The sequence below is a fragment of the Gracilinanus agilis genome, chromosome 4 (genome assembly GCF_016433145.1).
Source record: "Gracilinanus agilis isolate LMUSP501 chromosome 4, AgileGrace, whole genome shotgun sequence".
In the NCBI taxonomy this organism is placed as follows: Eukaryota; Metazoa; Chordata; class Mammalia; order Didelphimorphia; family Didelphidae; genus Gracilinanus; species Gracilinanus agilis.
Window position 1 is genome coordinate 62,922,329 of NC_058133.1, and position 26,202 is coordinate 62,948,530.

A 26,202-nucleotide genomic window follows, 5' to 3' on the forward strand; every position below is an offset into this window, starting at 1 on the left:
CATGACACACTTGCAATTGTCGTGATGTAGAGGCTAAAACACATAAGTAATTTCTCCTTTACAGTCCCTTCCTTTATTTTTTTATGTCAAGCTCTGATCAGTTCCTGTTGTTTATTCTGTAGAAATACCACCTGAGATTTCACCTATCTCTAGAGCAGCTAAGTGTGAGCCCAAATTAGTAGCTGAGGAAGAAAAACATTGCTCCATGGAAATAGTCCTTAAAAGAATCATAACAAGAAGAAATGATGGAAAATAATAGCTACCATTTAAATGCAAAAAGATCTCAATATTTGAGAAACTAAAGCAGACTGTTAAGTCAAAAGGTCAAGAAAAAAATGTAAGTGAACATTTTGAATTTACAGAAGATCAGAGATCTAAAGAGTAATTATTAATTACAGGGAAGTAGAAAGTAACTGTGCTCTAATACAAGGGAATCTTTGATGAATGACTATAAAATTTCCTGACTGAATGAAGCCCAATGTGCAGTGAATCAGAACAATAAAAATGAGATTTAGACAGAGAGGAAAATGAGAGATGGTGTGTTGAAGTAGATGGATAGCATCTTGGGACTTAAATCTAGCCTCTGCCATCAGTTTTATAATGTTGGGGAGACTCCTTCTTCTCTACAACTCCCTTAAACCCATCTACTGCCACAGATATGTTGAGACCTACATTGGTGGAGATGGTAACCTATGCTGAAGAAATGTCTCCCCAAACCCCACTCTGATGTCTCATTATGGCATGGAGGTGACCCTAAGTTTAGAGAGTTTCTGCCACAAGAATGCAAGGTCTAGCAGAGCTTTAGTCAGCTAGACAAACTTTTAGTATTGGGCTAGTGAAAGGCTATGTGGTTGTTACCTGGGAACTAACTTTGATAAACTTAAGAGAAGCTTCCTCCTGGAAGACGGGTCATCAGGAAATCTATGTGTATCTTTACCTTGTTCAGCTACAGAGAATGAAGAAATTATCTAGAAAATAACAGCAGAATTGAGCTCTACATGGTTGGGGCAAATAGAAATCTGAAATATTCCAAGAGCCATTAGAAAAAAGAACATTTATTAAATGAGCAGTTGGTATGTAAATGGTACTAATTATATATGTAAATATTGGTATAGAAGCTATTTCTGATGAAAAAATAATTATTTTACAACATATTCAAAAATCATTCCCTCACCCCATATTCCCATATAGCTATAGAGATATGTGTGACATGCACACACATACATATATACTTATATGTACACATATATACATATGCATACATTATGTGTATATATATATATATATATGGTTTTTTGTATTTTAAGTATGGAGGAATATGTGTCCACATGTCAGTGGGTAAGGAAGGGAGTTTCACCATGTAATCATAGAAGATATCACTGAATATAATTACAAACTGTAAAGTAGACAGCCCCACATGATTAGATTTTAATGTAACCCTTTTATGACGTGTGAAACTTTTTGAATGATTGCAAAGGGGAACTGTGTGAGTGGCTGTATAGGTGAGCTCAGAGTGTCTCTGAGGGCTTTCAATAGCTGGAGGGATTTCAAGCATTCTGTAATTAGAGCCAGAAGGTGGGGAAAAATAATGGACTTTTGATGGAATCCCATTTGGGTAGGGAAAGGATTTTATCTCTTCTCTCTTCCCCCCACTGACCATGTCGCAGGGGATACTGGCCTGGAAGGAAACAACAGCTTAAACTGGGAGTGCAGAGGCACTCTGAAGAGAGCCACAGATGCAAAAGGACAGTCAGCCCAGGAAGAAGGCAGCTTCTGGGAGGATGATCTCTTCCCACAGAGAAGTGTCAGAGATGGAGTCTAAGAAGGAACATATTTATATAGCCCAGATGAGTGGCGTACACAGCATGGAGCTGCAGCCACAGGAGCTTCCTAAGAGTTCTACAAAGGGAGAAATAACTTCCAGAATCAGGAGTGGCAAATTACCCCTTCTGTCTTGTGTATTTGAGCCGACTCTTTCTATGAACCCATGTGAATTTGTGGGAAAGAAAAGGGTTCTGAGAGGAATATTTATACCAACTTTTCCTGCTATATCATCTTACTAAATAAATGCCTTTGATAAATGCAAAGTCCATTGTCCAACGGTTAATGGGAAGCACACCAGTGGGGGAGGAGGGGTCAGGAGCTACATTGTTAGATGTATACACCCACAAGGTTACCCCTCAAACCTGAGAATAATTGTCCCTTGGGATCTAACCTTCAAGTAAAAGTAGAAGTTTAGGAAAATAGCCCAGATGGAGTGCACATGTTCACATGTATGTACATGTGTCTATAATTTTGTAGTTAGGTTTATAGATAGTTAAATTGCTATTTTAAAAGTTTGTTTCCAGTTTTTTTTTTAAATTCTGTGCTATTGGAGAAACCATAGCTTTAAACTGATTCTAGGACAGAAATTAAATTCAGTTTGATGACTATTTCAAGCACCTAATAGGTGTTTGATAGCCAAAAATGAAAGCATCTGCCTTTAAGAAGATTGCATCTTTGTATGGATACAGAAAAGGGAACATAAGGTCATTTGAGAAGGAAAGAATATCGATATCTGGAGAGATCAGTGAAGGTTTTTCATAGGAGCAGGCACCCTGGCGGCTCAGCTCTAAAGGAAGTTTGGTATAATGTGGATTGTGTGTGTGTACGCACACGTATGTGCTTGTATATTTATATATGTATGTTATTTATTCAAGATTGAAATGGGCTATTTAGAAATAACCCAGTCCAATGGCCTTCTGCTCCTAAATAGCAGATGAGGTATAAAACAAGGATATGTCTCTTGGATGAACACATTCATCTTTGTGATGGAGGAGATCCAGCACAGGATCCAAATTGAAGATGGATGCCCTGTGCATGATGAGGTCCTCCAGAATGTCCTGTTTGCCAGTGACATTGTATTGACTATGTTAAGGTGCTGAGCGCTGGAGAACTTCCTGAGACAGGTCACTGATCAAAGGACTTTGGCCAGACCAGAATTCTATTGCCCAAGTATAATGAATGAGTCTTCCTCGGGCCAATCCTCTGTTCCTCTAGGTTCAGAGTTGGAATGAAATGAGACATAGTTCATTCAAAAGTTAAGGAAAGGAGGGTTTACTGAAGACATAAAAGAGAAATGATATTCAACAAGGATAATGTGGCATTTAGTTCAGTTCAATGGTTCCCAGACTTTTTTGGTCTACTGCCTCCTTTCCAGAAAAAAATATTACTTAGCCCCCTGGAAATTAATTTTTTTAAATTTTAATAGCAATTGATAGGAAAGATAAATGCACCTGTGGCCATCACCAATCCCCTGGATTGCTGCAGCACCCACCAGGGGGCGGTGGCGCCCACTTTGGGAATCACTGAGTTAGATGTTGTATCCCTTGCTTTATATAGAAACGTGTTTTATTATCAGGGCGAGTGTAATGATTCATGTGGCTCTGGGACATCTTCTATGGCCGAAAGCCCCCCATATTACAGGGATGGTCTTTTTGATGCCATTATGCAATAAGAAAGCCATATCCACATGGCCAAAGTCTACTAGGAAGCTGCATCAATGGCTTAGGCTTTAAACTCCTGGGTCAATCAATCAAATCTTAATGATAGCTTACTTGCCTTTTAGGGAAAGAACTAGCTTATCCTACATGGAGAGTGTGGGGGAGGGACATGGACTCTGATTTAGAGTGAGCTTATCACACTTAGATGTCCAACATTCATTTGGATGAATAACCAGTAGTGCTCAGTGTATGTATATGGGATGGACAGTACAGATTGATGAGCTGAACCCAGAGCTAAACAAAAGGAGGAAAGATGGTTGGATTGCCTTCAGGAAATTACAGAGCTCCTTTACTGATCCCAAGATTCTTATGAAAGCAAAGCCTCATCTTTTTTGATACCAACATCCTATTAGTGTCTTTGAAGGGTAGCAAAACATGAAATACAAAAGCCTTTAAATAATTAAAAATGAACATCACCAAGAGGACAGTAGAAAATGGCATGGTACATGTGAGCATGTGGCAACGTATAAATCAATAGGGAGCTTCATGAAAAAAGGACAAAAGCCACATAGGATAAGAAGTCAAGGATAAGACGCAGTCTGCTTCAATGAAGGCAGTGACCTAGGAAGAAATTATAGATCATTTCAAGGGTTAATGTATAGAAACGGACTCCAAAGTCTGTTGGAACAGTGGGTTCTTAGTAAGGAAGTATATACATATATAAGGAGCAGGAGGACCAGAAAGCCACAGGTTTTTGTTCTGTACCTGTTTGAGTAAAACCTAATTTGAGCCCTAGCTATTTCAAAACAATAGAATGCTTTGTTTGTTCAAACTGTAGGGAACTGCCCCAACTCCCTAATTAAAGGTATTATCAGTGATTGAAAGATTTTGATAGCTAGGCTTTCATCTACTGAAGCCCAAATGATATCTCATGCTCCAGGATTCTTAAAAGATTACGAAAATTTTGGACTCTATGTATATTTATCCTGTGAAGCGGAACCGTGTGATTACCTTGAAAATCCAGAAATGAATGCTTTGTGACTATAAAGGGAAATCATCCAAGAAGCACTCAAGAAAGGTTTTAATCAAGTGAGTAAACTGATCTTTGTTTCAGGGTGACTAGTGCGCGCGCACATGCACACACACACACACACACACACACACACACACACACACACACACACACATACATCTCTATTTATAATATAAACCTTTCCAAGAGTAAGCTAGCAGCATTCAGAAAGATGCTATCTCTTGTTCACCAGGATCCAAACTGTGAAAAATGCTCTTTCTTGAAAGACTTATTTGATTTTCTAGAAAGTGTAGCTCTTTAATTCAGCCATGGCTGAATCACAAGCATCTCAGAAAAAGCCCATTTTCAAGAACATTCAAGGCCTTCCACAATCACCATCACGATGACCAAGACAATGACAATGACGCTGCTGCTGCCACCACCAGAAATAAACATTTATAAGCATTTAATATTGCTAGGGGACTGTGCTAAATATTAAAATAGTGTTTAATACTCATAACTCTGGTACTATTAGTATCATCCTCATTTTAGAGATGAAGAAGGGGCAGCTGGGTAGCTCAGTGGATTGAGTGTCAGGCCTAGAGATAGGAGGTCCTGGGTTCAAATTCGGCCTCAGATACTTCCCAGCTGTGTGACCCTGGGCAAGTCACTTGACCTCCATTGCCTACCCTTACCACTCTTCTACCTAGGAGCCAAAACACAGAAGTTAAGGGTTTAAAAATGTAAAAAATATATATATATATATATATATAGAGAGAGAGAGAGAGAGAGAGAGAGAGAGAGACAGAGAGAGAGAGACAGAGAGACAGAGAGACAGAGAGACAGAGACAGAGAGACAGAGAGAGAGGAGGAAAGTAAGGTAAAAAGAGGATAAATGACATGTATAGGGTCACACAACTAGGAAGTATATGAAGCAAGATCAGACCTCAGTTTTCTAGACCTCAGGCCTAGTACTCTCTATTGTGCTATCCACATGCCTCAATATCACTTCAATACTACTACTACTACCACCACTACCACTCTTCTTCCTCCTCCTACTACTACCTATTGTTTCTGTTTCTATTATTGCAAATACTACTATAATGATGCTAATAATATGACTCCATGACTATAGCTTTCTTCACATCTATGAGTAAGGTAGCACCTAATGGTCTAAAAATCCACCCTCCATTTTCCCATCTTTGTGCCTGTGCTCAGGACATTCCTGCTCTTGGAGTATCTCCAACATGCCCATGTGGAATCTTGGAATTATTAAAAAGTGTTCACAAGTCATTTGCTAAAATAGGTGATAACTCAGTCAGAGACTTGTGAAACCTATGATAAAAGTTGATACCTTCAGAAGCCTATAATAAGAGATGACACCTTCAGAGGGTGAGAAGTGGATCCCACAGACACTTCCCCTCTGGGCAGTGCTACACAATTTGGAAGCTGTGATTGACCCCTGTGAAGAGGGGAAGGGATAGGAAAGGACTATTAAAGCCCCGAACTCCTTTGGTTGGAAAGTCTTCTGCAAGCAGTCTTCTGGAGATAGTTGTCGTTGTCTTCAGTAGTCGTTTTTGACTTGTGACCTGCCCCTTGGAGGTAACTTGCGACTTGGACTGCCTCTTGGGTGAGTGAGTAGCTGGTCTTCCTTTCCTAGTGTCTGGAGAGAGATTAGTTTCGGAGAGGTCTTTCCCTTCTTGGAGGAGGTCGTGTGAGTGGAACTCCGGGACCTTGGATTGAGGGTTAACAAGCCCTGTCGGGCTGAGCCGAGCACTGAAGCAATATTTTGTGTGATAGGGTAGACATCTTCTCTATGCTCTTTTTGCATTTCTCTACTTTCACTCTTTCCACCCTTTAGTAAATAATAGCTATTAAAAGTCATTTTGACTTGAGTTATAATATTTTAAATCAGAGACTTCCATATTATTTTAGAATTCTCACATATTTTAGTCAAAACTTTATTTAAATTCCTTACACATTTAGTAGGGCTCAATAAACATGGAGGTGAACTAAGAAAGAACTCTGTTACATTGCTTCAAGCTTGTCACAACATGGAGCTTTGTCACCCTGTGGTGATGATTATCAAATGGTGATGAAGTGATCTGTAGAGAATCAGGCAGATCTTCAGCTAGTAGACAAATTCTGTTGTTCAGACTGTGTCCAAAACTATGCAGCATATAGCATATATTTTACTTACAAGGAAATATTTACTGAATGTCTAATTACTATATTTAATCACCATCAAGCCAAAGAAGCCAAACTTAACATTTAAAAAAGTAATTCAAACTTTATCTAAAAAATATAAACTTTGCAAAGGGGTCCATTTAATCAAACCCTTCTTTTTGCCCCAAAAGGCAAAACAACCTTTTAAGCCTTTGCTTCCTGGATACAAAGGCATAATTCTAAATGGAACCCAATCCTTAGCAGCATACTTTGAGAAGGGCCAACAGTGGAATTTGAAGACTGGTAATCAGCAGAGTTTTTGAACATTTTACATTTTAACTTTTTTGTTGTCTAGTAGAGCCACACATATAGGCTGCCCCCTAGAAAACAAAACAAGCAGGGGAATAAAAGAGAAAAGAGTAGAGGTCTTCTGCAGGTTATGATGAGGAGAATGGAATTGACCCTGACTGAAACTGGCAGACTAACCCCGAGAGGAGCTAGACTCCTTTCAATAGGAAGCACCACCAGAGTAGGCAAAGCCGTGAACAGAGTTTGGAAGAAAATGGTCGAGAGGCCCCAGGATGTGGTATGACCAAGTCACTTGATTAATCTCTTTCCATTTCTAACACATGAGCCTAGAGGAAGGAGCAAAGGAGAAGTGCATGGGAAACAGAGGAAGGAAAAAAAGTGTCTGTAGTGGTGGTTATTACAACAAGTAGGGTTCCCTAGAGATTGGAAAAACTTCCTCCAAATCCAGAAGAATCTAAATTCCAGGCAGTCCCATAGTGGCAAAGGAGTTTCATATAATTGGGGCATATTCCACACTTACAAACCTACAATCCAGTCTCTATACCAACATATTTGTTGGAGATAATAAGGAAGAAAAGAAATCCAAGAATAATTTAGCAAGATACTCTAAACCAAGTCAATGTATATCTTGATACCTGGCGACTTCAATGCAAAGGTGGATATGAGGGAGGTAGAGAAAAGTGCATTGGGAAAAGAGTTCAGGATTAAGAAATAAAAGCAGTCCAAGTCTCATAGACTACTTATAAATCTTAAGCCTGATGACTGCTTCTAGAAAGAAAGCAGAAGGCACTAGACATGGCAAATACCCCCCAAACCTGAAAAAACCCTTAAACTGATGATATCTAAGCAGACAGAAACAATCAGTGACAGATGTGGAAATAATTTCTAAATCAGCTATTTGCAGACTCAAATTACATTAGAACAACAAAAAAAAATCAACAAATGAGTAAGAATGGATAAAGATCTAGACTACATGCAATTAATGACCACTCAAATTTGACAAACAAGTGATTGGCACCAAAAATGGAAAATGTATGAAGCTCATTAGCTCTAATTGTTACCATTTCACATAGAAAATTAATCAATGTAAAGTGGTTAACAAAATGAGGAGGCCCAAAGAACCTAGAAACTGCCTTATCCAGCAACAAATTTGATTATTTTGTCAAGCAGAAAGACAGGATAGCCAAAGGGTAAGATGAAATTAGAGTACAAATTTGTTTGCTAAAGATCACACAAGGTGATTGCGGAACATTACAAATGGCACTGTCTCAAATAAAATGGCAAAAAGTAATGAAAAGATAAGTAAGTCTATGGAAAGTTGAGTGGGAGATTTAAGAGAAACCATCCCTATAACATTTTTAATGGAACTTGAATAAAGAAAAAAAACTGACAAAAAAGTTATCACACTTTTCAGGATTTCTTTCTTTCTTTTTTTTTTTTCAAACCTTACCTCCCATTTTGGAATCAATACTGTGTATTGGTTCCAAGGCAGAAGAGTGGTAAGGGCTAGGCAATGGGGGTCAAGTGACTTGCTCAGGGCCACACAGTTGGGAAGTGTCTGAGGCCAGATTTGAACCCAGGACCTCCCATCTCTAGGCCTGGCTCTCACTACATTGAGCTACCCAGCTGCCCCCACTTTTTAGGATTCCTAAAGTAATTGATCTATTTTCATAATCACCAAAAGAACTACTACATTTGGACTCTAACACCTTATTACCCCATGGGAGGAAATGGAAATGACAGCTAAGAAGACAAATTCAGGAAAGAAAGAAACCAACAACACCGATAAAATCCATGCTAGACAAAACACAATTTTGAAAAATCTGAAGGATAATTTCTCATGATATCTAAAATGGAAGATATAAAATTATTGCAAAAAAGTTATATTCAGAATTATTTCTTTTTCAAAAAAAGGCAGTCATATTAATAAATATGCCTTTTCCTCATCCCATAAAATCTCTTTGAGAATGACAGTTATAAATATCTTTGTTGAAAATATAAGAAAGGAGTAGGAAGATTTCTTTGCAAATCCCTTTCTACTATTGATCAGATGGTAAAAAAGATAGCCTTAAAACCTCTTCCAACAGGGCATCCCCCATGCTTGTACTAAGTTTCCTTAAGAGATGAAACTATAAAAATTACTTTGTTCAACACTACCCCAATCATCAATATCTAATAAGGCATAAACAAGGAAACAAACTCGCTACTGGAAGAAATTCTACACAAGGTTGAAATGAAGAAGAAATTCCCTACAAATAACAAGGTCCTTCAGGGACTCTTGATTATTAACATTTTCCTAAGAGCATCAAGCCAGAAGAAACTAAAGACCCTAGTTTCTGGGGATATAGATAAAAGGGAGATGGTCCCTGTCCTCAAGGAGTTTATATCCTAGTATGTATATGTGTATATATTCAACATATGATGCTCCTGAGGGGCTTGGAATGAACTAGCACCAGGACAGGCTTCATACAGAAGGCAGCACTCGTGAGCTGACTCTTGAAGGAAACCAGAGATTCCAAGAGGCAGAGTGGAGGCAGGAGCACATTCCAGCCACTGCAAAGTCATGGGGACAGCCTGAACTGGAAAGTCCATGCAAGTGTTACATAAGGTGGGCTGGAAGGTAAATCGGGATCTATTTGTGAAAAGTATTAATTATCCAACTGGGGAGTTTATGCTGGGTGCTAGGGGTAAGAGGAGCCACTGAAATTTATTATTGCCTTAGCACTGAATCCTAAAAGCAAGTCTCTGTACTTTGATTCTTTCTAAAGGAGTTTTTTCTTAGAAAAGTCCCTTCCCTCTTTGAGCCAGTGGCTCCCTTCCTGATGACTGGGCCTTTTTCTAGGAGCTAACTAAAGCTGAAGAAGCTGCTCCCCCATGTTTGAGTCCTGCTTTATTCGCTCTAGAATACTGCACAGCCAGGCACAGGTGGTCATAGTCCAGGAATTTCCTTTGGTCAATAGAAATCCAGGTTACAATCTTCTGGCCAACAGGAAGGAAGTACCATGGCATCTATTACTCCTCCTGTTTCTTTTAATGAACTGAATGTGTTGAGGGGAGGCTTTTGATAACTGCAGGAACCTTCTGGGATGGCTTCTGGTTTGTACTTTGGCCCCAAACCCATCTTCCTACTCACCTTCCTCAGCCAGGCACTTGCTAGAGCAGGCACCAGACCTGCTTTTCCCAAAGCCACTGGGCCCCATTGGCTCTCCTTTTCACAGATGGCTATACCAGACTGAGGGTAATTAACAGGGCTCAAACCCACCGCTGAGTTAGGGGAGAGGTCTAAGAGACAGGAGGCCTAGGTTCAAATATCTGGCCTCAAACACTTCCCAGCTGTGTGACCCTGGGAAAGTCACTTAACCCCCCATTGCCTAGCCCTTATCACTCTTCTGCCTTAGAGCCAATACATAGTATTGACTCCAAGAGGGCTTTTAATTTTAAATAAACAAACAAACAAATGAATAAGTAAATAAATAAAGTTTAAAGAAAGGCCAGAAAAGCCAACAAACAAACAAATAAGCAAATAAATGAAGTTTAAAGAAAGGCCAGAAAAGCCCTATGTGAATTCTACACCAAATGATTAATAGCTTTGGTTCCACTTACCATTCAATAGAAGGAATTTCATTTGGTCAGAGGCAGTTCTAACTCAAAAAATTGGCTTGTTTTGACTATGGAGAACCTCAGTGACAATATGACATGTGACTGACAGAGAAGAAAGGGTTCTAGATTCAGAAATCTTTTTTTATTTTCTTTCAGTAACTAAAAATACCCACTTAAAAGATAGGATACAAAGTGTAGGGGTGATACTTTTCTAGATGTCCAATGAAGTAATGTTAACACTTTATGGATATTACAATAAATACCAAGAAGAAAAAATACACAATGAAATCTCCAAATTTACAGATTATATTCATTGCTTCCAGGAAATGAAATATAAAGTGAATTGGTAAAATGGAATATCACTGAGGAATATGCCTGGGGGGAAAAGTAGGAATAAGCCCATATTGAAATATGGGTATCATGAGCTTCATGAGCTCCCCCCAAAACTTAAACCAGATTTATAAAATGATGAACTCTGCTATAACAGTAGTGATATAGTCAAGGCATCCTGGAGCTTTATGAATATTCCCTGAAGACAAGAACAAAGTGAGTTAAAAAGGAACATCACAAGGCCAAGCTAGGTGGAACAGAGGATACAAGTGTTAAAATTGGAAACAGGAAGACCTTAGTTTAAGGCCTGACTTAGATACTTACTAGTTGTGTAAACTTGGGAAAATAACTTAACTTTTCTCAGACTCAGTGTCTGCATTTGTAAAATGGTAATGATAAAAGCACCTATTTCTCAAAGGTTTTGTTAGGATTAAATTTAACATATGTACATCACTTTGTAATTGTTACAGTGCTACATAAATGCTAGAGAACTAACCAAAAGTATTATTACCTCCTCCTTATCTTGAAAAATCATGGGATATTCAATTTTTGTTCCTATATTAGTTTTATAAAAAATCCAGAGAACGCAGGGGAACTAAAACTTTCTAAAAGGTGAACTAACTTCCATTTGAAGAGAGACTAAACAGGAGGGTCTCACCAGTCCAATGAGGTAGGAAAACTTACATGGGCAAGAGGAACAAGATAGACAAGGTAAATGTGGATTTATTCATCAAATTCTATAACTGGGACTATGTATAAAGAGACATATATAAAGTCATAATAAGCAAATATCAGAACAAACAAAAAGTTCTTCAGCAAGACAACAAACACTTATTTAGCATCTACTGTATACCAAGCACTATGCCAAATGCTAGAGATTCAAAGAAAGAAAAAATCCCTGAAATCCAGGAGCTCATATTCTAATGGGAAAATGACATACAAACAAGTTAAATTGGAGATCTGAGGGGAGGTATTAGTGTTGACTGGGATCAATAAGGTTTCTTATAGAAAGTGAGCATTTTGCTGGCATTTGAAGGAAGCCATGGAAGCAAGAGGACAGAAATTCAAGGCATGGGGCACAGCTAGTAAAAAGAGCCAAGATAAGGAGATGGAGGGTCTTGTTCAAGGACTGGTTTCACTGGATCACAGAGTATGTATATATGTGGAGGGAGGAAGGGAGAGAAGGTGTAAAACAACTGAAAAGGTAAGAGATGGGGAGCAGGTTAAGAAAGGTTCTGAACACCATAAGATTTTCTATTTGATCCTGGGGGTTCTAGGGAGCCACTGGAGTTTAATGATCACATCTGAGCTTTAAGGGAGATTACTTCAGAAGCTTGAGAAGAGGATGGACTAGAGTGGGAAGAGACAGCAGAGAGAACAACCTTTAGGCTACTGTAAATTCTTTTTCAAGAATAGGTAGTAGGGGGCAGCTGGGTAGCTCAGTGGATTGAGAGCCAGGCTTAGAAGTGAGGTCTTAGGTTCAAATCTGGCCTCAGACACTTCCTAGCTGTGTGACCCTGGTAAGTCACTTAACCCCCATTGCCTAGCCCTTACCACTCTTCTGCCTTGGAACCAATACACAGTATTGATTCCAAGATGGAAGGTAAGGGGTTTAAAAAAAAGAATAGATAGTAAAACAAAAATATAAGCCAAAAATGTATTGATGAAAAAGATCCAAATTTGTTAATAGATTAAGAAAAGGAGCATAAGGAGGCATATTGAGTCCCTCTTTAATCTTTAAGGGTTTTTTAATCAGAAGAGAGAAATGGATAGACAGACAGAAAGATAGGTAGATAGATGTCTAGGTTAGGTAGGTAACAAGAATGTAGTAAATATATTAAATGCAACTAGTAGGAACCTAATAAATGTTTATTGACTGACTTAATCTTCATGTGTTCCCTCTATCTTACCCTTTTTTTATATTACTCATTACTACCATTTTCCCTTCCTACTCAGATACACAGATAGATCAATTGATAGATAGATGATCAGACAGACAAAGATAGACAGACACAGATAGATAGATAAAGTATTTATTAAGCACTAAGTTAACAGGCACTGTGCTAAGAGCGAGACAGACAGACCAACATATGTAGACAGACAGAGATAAAAAGTTAATAAATTCATTAATAAAAGTGTTAGCCATATGTTCGCTGTTTTCCTTCTTTTTTTCATATTTCTCATTACCACCACCTTTCCTATTTTAACCAGTGACTAAAAGAATACTCCTCCAAAGGTCCTGGCTTCTGCTTTCTGTTAATGACTGTGCTCTAATACTAAGAAGAATCTGGTAAGCATTTTCAAACTATAGTAGAACAGCTCTACCAGGGCCAGGTAAGGCAAGGCAAGGCAAGGCAGGAGCTAATGCCAGTTTGATGGTGTAGAACTGGGCAGGAATCTCTAACAGACAAAGTGGAGGGTGATATTCCCATTAGTGGGAAGCAGACAGGTAGGACTCCTAATACTAGGCAAGTATGACCAAAAAAAAAAAAAAAGGCTTTTTTAAAAAAAGATAGATAGATAGAAAGATAGATAGATAGATAGATAGATACAATATCATCTAACCAGCTCTCTTCTAAAACTCAGCTTCAACTTAATTTAATTCCCAACCATGTCCACATGGTTTATAAATAACTCCATGGTGGATTTCTGGAATGACCTAAAAAATTACCCACTTAAAGTTTTATCAGGTTAAATCTTTAGGTCAAGGAAGACATATTGATTCCATCTTTGTAGTTTCATCTAAGACACTAAAAATCTGATTAGTCCAGTGTAGAATTAGGATCATTCATTTTAATTATTTTAAAAGGTACTTTGCACATTAACTCACTTAAAATCAACACTTAGAGGTGCACATCAGAGTAACGACTGTATCTAAAAGCCAATGCTAACACAATATTGCTTCTAAGTACAATTTTGAAGGTAGACTGTTGCTCAATCACACACTACTTAATAAGGCCAGAAAGCTTCCTTTTCCAGACTCCATTTGGGAGTACTTTATGATGGGGGGGGGGAGGGAGGGAGGAGGAAAGAAGAGGGGACAATGCAGAGTTTGAGTGAGAAAATCTCAGAACCAGAAGATACAGAGCTCACTCTCTTCTACACTGTTACGGAGCCCCACGGTCCTCAGGTCTGTACTTAAAGACATCTCGAGTAGTTCAACCCACCACTGACTGAAGTGGGTCATTTCCCTTTTGTACAGCTTTTAATTGTTAGGAAGGCTTTTCTTATGGGAAGCCTAAGCAACTTCTATTTCTTCCCATTCCAATTCCAAGTGGAATTGCTTGTTGGTAATGGGAGGAGGAGAGGAAAAGAACACGACTCATATAACCATGGAAAAATATTCTAAATTAAATAAAATTTTTCAAATTAAAAAAAAATCCAGTTCAAAAAGTTCAATAGGCAGCTGAAAACATGAGACTAGAGATTTTAATAGTACTTTTCTTCTTCTTTTTCTTTTTTTGTGATTTCTACTCCCATAGTTCTTTCTCTGAATGCAGATAGCGTTCTTTCTCATAAGTCTCTCAGAATTGTCCTGAATTATTGCATCTACCTTTAATGAAGATTTTCTCTCTGAAGCTCTTTGTCTTGACAATATTTTGTTTTGTAATGCTATCTGGACAGCATCTTAAATACCACAGAACACATCTCCCTCAACCTCAGTTTCCTCATTTGTAAAAGGGGAACAATCATGGCACCTATCTCACAGGATTACTGTAGAGATTAGAAGAAATAATCTTTGTAAAGTTCTTTAGAAAGCTTTAGTTAATATGCCTATATCCTTCAACTAGTCTTCATAGAAATGAGCTATTGTTTAGTTGGGTTTTTTTTTTAAGTTGTGTCCTACTCTTTGTGACCCCTTTTAGGATTTTCTTGGCATAGATACCAAATTGTGTGTCATTTCCTTCTCCAGCTCATTATATAGATGAGGAAATTAAGGCAAACAGGGTTTAGTGACTTCACCAGGGTCCGAGTAAGTATCTGAGTCTTCCTGTCTCCAGGGTCAATGTTGTAGCCATTGGCTGCCCCTAAGAGCTATTAAGAAATGCAATGTAATTCTCTCACCATCCTGATGACCATCCATTGGACTCATTACAGTATACTTATGCTCTTCCTAAAAGGTGGCTCTCAGACCTAAGCACAACACTCCAGCTGTGGTCTAACCAGGACCACCATAGTCAAGAGGTGAATGTAAATGATCCTAATGTCCCAATCACAGATGTGCCTTTCTCAGCTTTTTTTAGTAAAACACACTCAGTAAGCACACCAGCTGTGTTCTGGGGTCACTAGACAATATCCAAATCAATCAGCACCTCAGTGTGTTCTGTGGTATTTAAGATGCTGTCCAGATAACATTACAAAAGAAAATGTTGTCAAGACAAAGAGCTTCAGAGCGAAAATCTTCATTAAAGGTAGATGAAAGGCCTTTCAGACTCGGTGCTATTTGCTACCAGGTGCTTCTCCTGGATTAAGGAGAAGGAAAAGATGTGACAACCATTTCAGCCCAGTCTCAAGCTCACACTTAGGAGTTAGGGAAAAGTCCTGTTTTCATCATCCAGTTCAATCAATCCTGCCCTTTTCGGCTGAGATAATTATCAAGGGAACCAATTATTGCCAACTACCATGGTGTTTTCTTTCATCTAGTCACCTTGCCGTCCCTCATGGGACTAAAGTTTCACTTAATAGCAACCAAAATGACCTTCCTTTCTAATGGACAAGGAGTAAATAGGAACCATTCATCAAGGAGTCTCAGAAAATAGAAATGTTCATCACACATTCAGTAAATTCTTATCTCATACTTTCAGTTCAATCAATAAACTGTGGTCTTGGGCAGTCCAAGGACTCCAACAATACTTTTTTTTTTTTTTAAACCCTTACTTTCTGCCTTGGAATCAATAAGAAGTACCAATTCCAAGACAGAAAAGCACTAGGAAATTGAAGTAAAGTGACTTGCCCAGGGTTACACAGCTAGGAAGTATCTGAAGCCAAATTTGAAACCAGGCCCTCCCACACCAGGCTTAGCAGGTTCTGTCACTGTGCTACCTGGTTGCCCTTCCAGGAATACTTTCCATTCTAGCAATTATGTTGAAGGTAAAAAGCCCATAGTTGATGATTTCATCTGAAACTTAAATCTTGAATGTGAAAATCAAAACTTAAATTACTCTGCTATGGGGTGAGGAAATTTTAAACATAAAATCCCCCTCACTTTTCCATACTCTTCAGATGCTAGGAATAAGCAGTGGTAGACAATTTTAAAGGTCAGCATTAATGTTTATTGAGAGTTTTATGGGGGCAGTGAGGGATTTGGGAGGGGTCTTGTGATTTCATGATTCTATGATTTCATTAGGATTGGGAAACTCTTTCTAGTAATATAAACTACCAGCTCAACTGCAATTTATAGTCTTATTCCTGAGAGTTTAACAGACATTTCTATAGTCATATAGCCAGCTTGTGTCATAGGGAAAGCTTGATTCCTCTTTCTATAGCCTGTTATTTATGAAGCAAAAATATGAATTGGGGGACAGAGAGGTAAATATATTACTGTCTGCTTGTGGAAATTTGATCATTTACAGAAAAGCCAAATCTAGTTGTGGATGGGTATCATGAGATCTATTCAGTTGAGAGAACCGTTCTTGAACTATTTAAAACCAACTAAAAAAAAAAACACATTGTAAGAAAAAGTAATGTTCAATCACTTCTCATCTATTTTGACTATAATAAATGAAAAGGTAAATCCATTACAATATAAGTTTTGAGCCATTCAGATTTTGAAAAGTAAATATAGAAAGAGAAATGGGATGTCTGGCTCCGAAGTGTGGGCCATGGCATGATCCCAGCAGTATGTAAATAATGGGTTGTATCCCACTCTTCCTGTGTCAATCATCTTGAAATTTGTCTTGGCCAACACTCCTCCATTTTGTTCTCTTTGTTCTGCAAGCTCCCAGTATCCTTGGCTACTGAGAAATTTTGAACCATCTGGGTAGTTACAACCTAACTGCAACAAGAGGCATTGAAAAAAATTTCCTCTCCCTGACCCAGCGTGCTAACATGCTGCTCTGCTGATCACTCCTGGCTACAGTAGTTGTCAGACCCTTGGAAGGTGGACAAATTTGACGATAAGAACCTAACATCTTTTACACCTTGAGTGGAACAGAGTGAATGCAGGGCTGGTTTAATATTAGGAAAACTATCAGCATAATTGGCCATATCAATAATCAAATTAACAGAAATCACATGATTATCTTAATAGATGCAGAAAAATCATTTAACAAAATACAATACTCATTCCCATCAAAAACATAGGAATGAATGGGCCATTCCTTAAAATGAAAAATAGTTTCTATCTATAACCATCAGTAAGAATCTGCAATGGGGATAAAATAGAAACCTTCCCAATGAGATCAGGTGTGAAGCAAGAATACCCATTATCACCACTATGATTTAATCTTGCAGTAGAAATGCTAGCTTTAGCAATAAGAGAAGAGAAAGAAATTGAAAGAATTAAAGTAGGCAATGAGAAAACTATACTATCACTCTTTGCAGATGATATTATGATATATTCAGAGAATCTTAGAGAATCCTCCAAAAAACTAACTGAAATAGTAACTTTAGCAAATTTGCGGAACACAAAACAAAACCACATGAGTCATTAGCATTTCTCTGCTACCCACCAAGTCCAGCAGCAAGAGCTAGAGAAATTCCATTTAAAATAACTCTAGACATAGACACATAAAACACCTGAGAATCTACTTGTCAAGACAAACACAGGAATTATATGAACACACAACCACAAAACACTTTTTGTGCAAATAAAGTTAGATCTAAACAACTGGAAAAAATATTAATTGCTCATGGGTAAGCTGAGCTAATATAATAAAAATGACAATTCCACTTAAATTTATTTACTTATTCAGTGCCATCCCGATCATAATTGCCAAAAAATTATTTTAAAGAAATTTTATTTTAATTAATATAATATTAATTTATGATGCATTTATAGTTATAGAAAAATAATAAAATTTATCTGGAAGAACCACATGTCAAGAATATTGTGAAAGGGAATTTTTATTCCCTTTGTCTATTTTAAGTTAATCTATGAAGAACTTAAAATACCCCTTCTTAACACTTAGTAAGTCACTAACAAAGAAAGTGCCTGCCCTAACAAGCCACAAGCCCTGCACTGCCCCATCCACCCACCCACCCAGTGCCAGGCAAATTGAAAGGTTGTGATTGATTCCTGAGATGTGATGAGGAGAGCTGATGGGTGGAGAAAACTGTATATAAGGGAGAACCTGAGAGAGATTCACTCTCTTCATTCTTAGAATATTTCTTGGATTCTTGGCTCCTCTCTTCTTGGCGGCCTTTAGCCTAGGGAGGGTGAGCTCTGGTGGATTCTTGGTAGTCTTTGCTTCATGTGAGCTGAAGGTTCTTGGCAGTTTTTTCAACATCTTTGGCTCTTTGTATTTTGGCTTCCTGATCCAGACTTCGGATTCTGGTGAGATTCACCTTTGGATTTGCTTTCGAGGTTTGGAGGCACTAGGATTAGGGCTTAGGGTATTTTTAGCTAGGTGATATTTTCTACCTCCTTCCTATTTTTCCACTTTAATATTTCTACCTTGCTGTAAATAAAGCTACTAACAGTCTACTGACTCATAGTTTTAATTTTAACTTTTAAAAATGGCAACCACAGCAACTCTCTCTTTTTTTTAACCATTATTATTTTTGTCAAACCAAATTTTTAACTATTACATTTGGCAAACAATTTTAATTATTATAATATAATAGAATTAATTTTAAAAAAGCATGAAGGAAAGTGGTGTCTAGAAGTACCAGATCCCAAACTGTACTATAGAAAAATAATCATCTAAACAGTTTGGTACCGGCTAGGAAATAGAATGGTGGATCAATGGAATAGATTAGATACACAATATATAGGGCTAAAATAACCTTATCAATCTAATGTTTGATAAACCCCAAAACCCCAGCTTTTGGGACAAGAACTCACTATTAGATAAAAATGTCTGGTAAAACTGTAAAACAGTATGGTGAAAACTAGGTATAGACCAATCTCTCACACCCTATACAAAGATGAGTTAAAAATGAGTATATGGTTTAGACAAAAAGGGCGATACCATAAATAAATTAGGGAAAAAATGAAGAATTTGTGACCAAACAAGAAATAGACATTACAAGATGCAAAATGAGTAATTGTGATACTACTAAATTTAAAAGCTTTTGTACAAACAAAACCATTGTAAACAATATTAGAAAGGAAACAACAAACTGGGGGAAAATCTAAAACAAATTTCTTTGATAAAGACCTAATTTTTCAAATGTATAGAGAATGAAATCAAATATATAAGAATACAAGTCACTCTCCAATTGTCCAAAGGATATGAACAAACAATTTTCAGATGAAGCAATCAAAGCTATCATTAATCATCTGAAAGAATATTCTAAATCACTTGATTAGAGAAATGCAAATAAAAACAACTCTGAGGTAACCACCTCATGCCTATCAGACCAATATGACAGTAATATGACAGTAAAAGAAAGATGACACTAAAAGAAAGTGATAAATGCTAGAAGGAATGTGGCAAAATTTGGACAATAATATATTGCTGGAGTTATGAACTGATTCAACCATTCTGGAAGGCAGCTTGGAACTATGCCCAAAGGGCTATGAAACTGTGCATTCCCTTTAATCCTGTAATTCCACTATTGTGTCTGTATCCCAAAGAGATCATGAAAAAAATGGGAAAGGATCTACTTGTACAAAAATATTTATAGCAGCATTTTTTGAGATGGCAAAGAATTGGAAATTCAGGGGATGTCCATCAATTAGGGAATGGATGTACAAATTGTGGTAAATGTTGGTGATGAAATACTACTGAGTTATAAGAATTGATGAGCAGGATGACTTTAGAAAAAGATGGAAAGACCTACATCAGTGGTTCACAAACTTATCCCCAGAAAACATATTACTTAGCTCCCCCTGTCACATACTATCACCGCCCCCTTATAGTTATTCAACGCCCCCAAATGTACATACCTGTGGCCATCACCGCCCCCCTGGATTGCTGCAGCACCTACCAGGGGGCAGTGGCACCCACTTTGGGAATCACTGACCTAAATGAACTGATGCAAAGCAAAATAAGTAGAACCACAACAGTGTACACAATAACAACGATATTGTATGATGAGAGAGGGGGCAGCTGAGTAGCTCAGTGGATTGAGAGTCAGGCCTAGAGACGGGAGGTCCTAGGTTCAAATCTGACCTCAGACACTTCCCAGCTGTGTGACCCTGGGCAAGTCACTTGACCCCCATTGCCTACCCTTACCACTCTTCTGCCTTGGAGCTAATACACAGTATTGATTCCAAGATGGAAGGTGATGTTTTAAAATATACATACATACATATATATATTGTATGATGATTTAATATGAATGACTTAGCCACTCTCAGCAATATGATGATCCAGGAAAATTCTGAAGGACTTAAATAATGCTATCCACCTTCAGAGAAAGAACTGTTGGAGCCAGAATGCAAATCAAAGCATACTGTTTTTCATATTAGTTTATGTTTTTATTTTGGAGTTTGGGTTTTATGTGAATATTCTCTTGCAACAATGTCTAACATAGAAGTATGTTTGACATGATAATATGTGTATAACCCAGATTAAATTGCTTTCCATTTCTGAGGAGGAAGAAAGGAAGAGAGTGAGACAACTAGGATCTTATAATTACAGAAAATGTATATTGAAAATTGTTATGTGCAATTGGGCAAATAAAATATATATATAAATTTTTTAAAAAGAGCTATTGGATCTTCAAAGAGTTCAGGCCTTCATCCTCTTTCTCCTGGATTACTGAGAACTTCCTAGGAATAGATGAGCCTCTGCCTCAAGTCTCTCCTCTCCCTAATTCATCATCTATTTAGTGGCTAAAGTGATTTTTCTGCAGGATTAAGGTATGCCTACTCAGTATATACCAAAGATTCTCAATGAGTTAGAGGATCAATTATTATTTCATCCTTTTAAATTTTCTCTATGTATTTAAGTTCTATATTATTCATAATTAATAACATTAATATGTGCATGTAATTTATAACAAATTATTGAGTATAAATTAACTATATGTAATCCACATAATTTAAATATTTAATTTGTAATTTATGGTAGAACATATAATATGCTATAACACATCAATGTATAAATGAGTAAATATACATTTTGGGAGGATTTATGGGCTTAAAAATATTTGGAGACCATTATTCTGTTGAATTAAGTTGTGATTTACTAATATTTTTTACTAATTTATTTTTCTAAAGGTTCTGAATGGTGCTAAATGACTGTTGTATCTGGATAGAATTCTGCCTGTATGCTTTAACTCATACACTCACAAAGAACATTTATATTTTGAACAGCCACCAATAAACTTTATGGGCCTCAGGAGCTCTAAAAATTAGGCTCACTGGTGCTAAATGACTGTTGTGTCCAGATGAAATCCCTTCTCAAAAGGATTTGCATCAGGATGAAAACTGAGAGTAGAGTGGAAGAGAGGGAACAGCAGCCAGTTTGTGAATTCCAGGGGAAGCTGCACATCAGACTTCAAAACTCCCAGAGCAGAAAACAGAGCTCATCTATACTCTGTATTCCTCACACTGAATCATGCAGTAGGCTCAGAAAATGTGTTTCTTGAAACTTAACAAAATTAAATCTTTTAGTTCACCAAGTGTTTGGATAATCTACATCCTCATACAAATTAACTAGGAATATTTAGACTTGATTTGCATTCATAGGCAGTGGAACTGAAAATGTCCCAGCATTAAATCCCATATTTGGTGGAAAGAAGTTTACTAAATTATCCAGTAAGTGTTAAATTATTGAAAAAATTTTGGTAGATACACAAAGACTTTGCTCTATGTCAACCCAAATGATAAGTTTAATTTTAGTTATTTACAGAGAAGAGGGACCAGAGTGCAATGAGGCTTTTCCAGTTCACTTTGTTTTGTTCAGTTATTTCAGTTGCCCCACTGGGGGTTTTCTCGAAAAAAACAATGGAGTGGTCTGCCATTTCCTTTTCCAGTTCATTTTATAGATAAGGAAACTGAGGCAAACAGAGTTAAGTGACTTGCCCAGGGTCACATAGTCACTAGGTGCCTAGAGAAGATTAGGCACTTAGAAAATACTTATTTACTGACTGACTGATGAACAACAACACTGGGAGGTAGATATTGTTATCATCACTTTACAGAAGAGGAAACTCACAGAGAGAGGTTAAATGACTTGCCCAGGGTCACTTAGTGAATAAGTAACTAAGGCCAGATTTGAACTTGGGTCTTCCTGACTCCAAGCCCAGTGCTCTCTGTACTATGGCACCCTCTAGCTAGCTCCTACTAGAGATTCCCCAAATAGAAGGAAAATGGGATCTTGGAGGAAATCCAAAGACCGAGTGGGAAGGAGCCCATGATTTGAATACAGATCTGGAAGGACACAAGGCCTAAGGTGGAGATCTTGTTGCCAGCGCTGCATCAGTTGGGTGTTAGGCTGCCCACCAAATGGAAGGTCTGGGCCGCCGGGGATGGCACACTAGCGCCAGCCATTCAGCCTCTGTGGCAGAGAGCGCCGCTCCCTCGGCCTGGCATCTGCTCCAAAGGCTGCATCCCAGAGAACTCCCACAGGGCTCCCCCCCCACACACACACACCTCTGCCCCAGAGGCCAGAAGCTGCGGCACCTGGACCCTGTCCAGGCCTTTCTGGAGGACTCTGGTGTCCATGGGGAGCCCCAGGAGAAGCGGGTGCACACTGGTGTGCCTGCGCCAAAGACAGGGATGTGCTTTAGGGGGAAGCGTAGTGGCGAGTGGCAGGAGGTCCCAGGAGCCGAGGGATAGGCGCATCTGGACATATCGGACCCAGACGGGCCTGTGGATTCTTCTTGCCTGGCCTGAGCTTGTACTGCTCCGAGCAGCCCCAGGTGACACAGGGTACACCGAACCAGCATTCTGGTCCTCCTCTACAGAGCACAACCTGCTGACTAAGCCCGACTGAGGGCACTCCCTTAGTTGGTGGGTTTTCCCCCATCACAAAAAGAGTTGTTATAAATATTTTTGTAAATGGAGGATCTTTTCAAAAAATTTCTCTGGGATCCAGACCTGGGAATTTAATTTGGATTCAATGGCTTCTGCAGTGAAATTATGTGCTTTTCTGTGACACAGCAGCCATCTTCAAGCGACGTGTGGCAATAGGGAAAGGGAGTTATTTTGGATCTGTTTAGTTCCAGAAGACAGAAGTACAGGCAATTAGTAGAGATGACAGAGAGGTAATTTTAGGTTTAAAGTAAGGAAATGCTCTTTTCATTTCTTATAGAAATCCTCCAGTTCATCATGCCTTACAACACAACAGTGATTCCATCACCATCACATACCACAATTTGTTCAGCCATTCTCCAATGAATGGACATCCCCTCAATTTCCAATTCTTTATCACCACAAAAAGAGGAGTCATAAGTATTTATGTCCAAGTAGCTCCTTTCCAAATTTTTTTTCTCTCTTTGAGATACAGACCCAGTAGTAGTATTACTGGATCAAAGGGTATGCACTGCTTATAGCTCTTTGGGCTTCCAATTTCCAAATCACCCTCCAGAATGTTTGGATCTGTCCACAATTCTACCAGCAATGCATTAGTGTCCCAATTTTGCCACATTCCCTCCAACATTTGTCATTAAAGGAAATACTTTCTGAAATAAAATGGGGTACCTAAGAAGTTAATTTATACCTCCTTACTGGATGCCCCCTGAGCTATTTTCTAAGTTTTCTACCAACTGAGATCTGGTGAGTTATTTTAAAGATATATGTGGGTTGACAAGAAGAGGAATAAGAGAGCCAGAAAAGACCCTGTACTTATTAATAGCAGTGACACATTCTCTGGGGAGTCTAGCTACCTCAGTGTACAGAAGAAAAGTCTCATGTCTTGCATTATGATGTAGAGTGCTTGAGATCTTAAGGACACAAGTGCTCTCTGTACATGTACAAATGATCCCATTTCATCTTTGCTAGCAGATTCTCTCACTACTCTTCTATTTCTCCCTATCTATTTGTTTTCCCTACTGCCTTCAAACACACCTATGTCTCCCACATTCTCCAAAAAACCTTTTCTTGATTCATCCCTTCCTGCCAAGGTCTCAACCTTTATCTCATTCCCACCCACCCCCCTTTTTTTTTGGTTGACCTCCTTGCGAAGACAATTTATGATCTGTACCTAAACTTCCTTTTTTCTTACTCTCTTCTTAAAGTCTCTGCAGTCAGGTTTCTGCCCTCATCATTCAATCAAAACTGTTCTCTCCAAAAATACCAATGCTCTCATAATTGTCCAGTGTAATGGATTTTTCTAAATTCTTATCCTTGACCTTTTTGCTGCCTTTGATAATTCTTTTCAATGTCTTTTGCTGATCCTACCCAAATTAGGCCTGCTGATTGTGGGTATACTCCAAAGTTTTGTCTGTGGCATTCCTCACCCTCTATATTATTTTTTTTGGTGACCTCAGCAGCTTTCAGAAAATAATGATCAGAGGACTTCCGGGTTAAGATGGCGGCAGAGTAAGAAGCAGCTCTTAACCTCTCCTGACCGAAACACACAAAACTCCTCAAGGGGACATAAAAACAAGTCCAGACGAACGGAGGAACCCCACAACAGGGCACAGCGTGGAAGGTACGTGGAATTGAGACATCTCCAGGCTAAAAAGGGCTCTCACTCACTCAATCGCGAGCTGAGCAACCGCCCCACCCCCACCCCCTCCACACTCACCTATAGCTCCGAACCCAGCTAAAAAGAAATAGAGCAAGTTTGGGGCACCCATCGAGTCATCGGCAGCTCCGGGACCTGCTCCTGAGAGCAGCAAGACTTAGGACCCCATTAAGTCAAGAACGCACGCGAAATCTGAGCGCGCGGGAGCAGAGAGTGGACGCTGGGCGCGCGCCCGCTGAGCAGAGGCGTGGGTGCCGGCTGAGCAGAGGCGTGGGTGGAGGCAAACACAGCCAGGAACTAAAGCCTAAGTGGGGAACCAGTGCAGACGGGTATACGACTGTGGAAGCAGCGCCCTGAGACTTGTAAAGAAACCTCCAGCAGAGGATCAAGCAAGAGGGCCCACCAGAGGGCTTGACCTTGGAAAAAACTAGAACTCAGACCTCAGGAGTCAATAGATCTCAGACAGACACAGAGAGCGAGGATAAACCTGAGAAGCTGCTGGGCTAATGATGGCTAATCAGTTACAGGAAATTCAGAAGAGAAAGAATAATAACAAAAAAAAGAAGTCTTTAACACTCGACAGCTTCTACACAGAGAAAATCCAGACAACCGAGCAAACAGAGGAGGAGAACAAACAACCATCCAGACCCTCCCCAAATAAGGAAAACTCCTCACAAGCTATGGAAGAGTTCAAATCTGAGATTCTGAGGAAAATGGAAGAGATCTGGCAAGAAAATAACAGCTTAAAAGGTAGAATCTTGCAACTGGAAAGCGAGGCTCAGAAACCAAATGAACTGATAAGCAAATTGAACACAAGAAATGACCAGATTGAAAAGGAATACCAGAAGATTATGGCCGAAAACAAGAAGATTATGGCCGAAAACCAAAAGATTATGGCCGATTACCAGAAGATTATGGCCGAAAATCAATCCCTAAAGGCTAGAATTGAGCAAGTAGAAACTAATGATCTCTCAAGACAACAAGAACAAATAAAACAAAGCCAAAAGACTGAAAAAATAGAAGGAAACATGAAATATCTCAATGAGAGAGTGACAGACCAAGAAAACCGGTCTAGAAGAGACAATTTGAGAATAATTGGTCTTCCAGAAAAACCAGAAATTAATAAAAACCTGGACTCTATACTAACAGAAATAATTCAGCAAAATTGCCCTGAAGTCCTACAACAAGAGGGCAACATAGACATTGAAAGGATTCATAGAACACCTGCGGCATTCGATCAAGAAAGGAAAACACCAAGAAACATCATTGCAAAATTCAAGAGTTTCCAAGCAAAAGAAAAAATCTTACAAGAAGCCAGAAAGAAACAATTCAAATATCAAGGAGCAACAATCAGGATCACACAGGATCTGGCAGCCTCAACACTAAAAGACTGCAAGGCGTGGAATACAATATTCAGAAAGGCAAGAGAGCTGGGCCTGCAACCACGGATCAACTACCCATCAAAATTGACTATATATTTCCAAGGGAAAGTATGGGCATTCAACAAAATTGAAGAATTCCAGGTATTTGCACAGAAACGACCGGGGCTAAATGGAAA

The 26,202-nt window shown here is 38.7% G+C and overlaps 1 protein-coding gene across 1 annotated transcript in view; it reads right to left on the reverse strand.

Annotated features, from left to right (window-relative positions):
• NME7 (NME/NM23 family member 7) overlaps positions 1-26,202 on the reverse strand; it is a 133,927-nt gene that overhangs the window by 1,715 nt on the left and 106,010 nt on the right. The window lies entirely within an intron of this gene.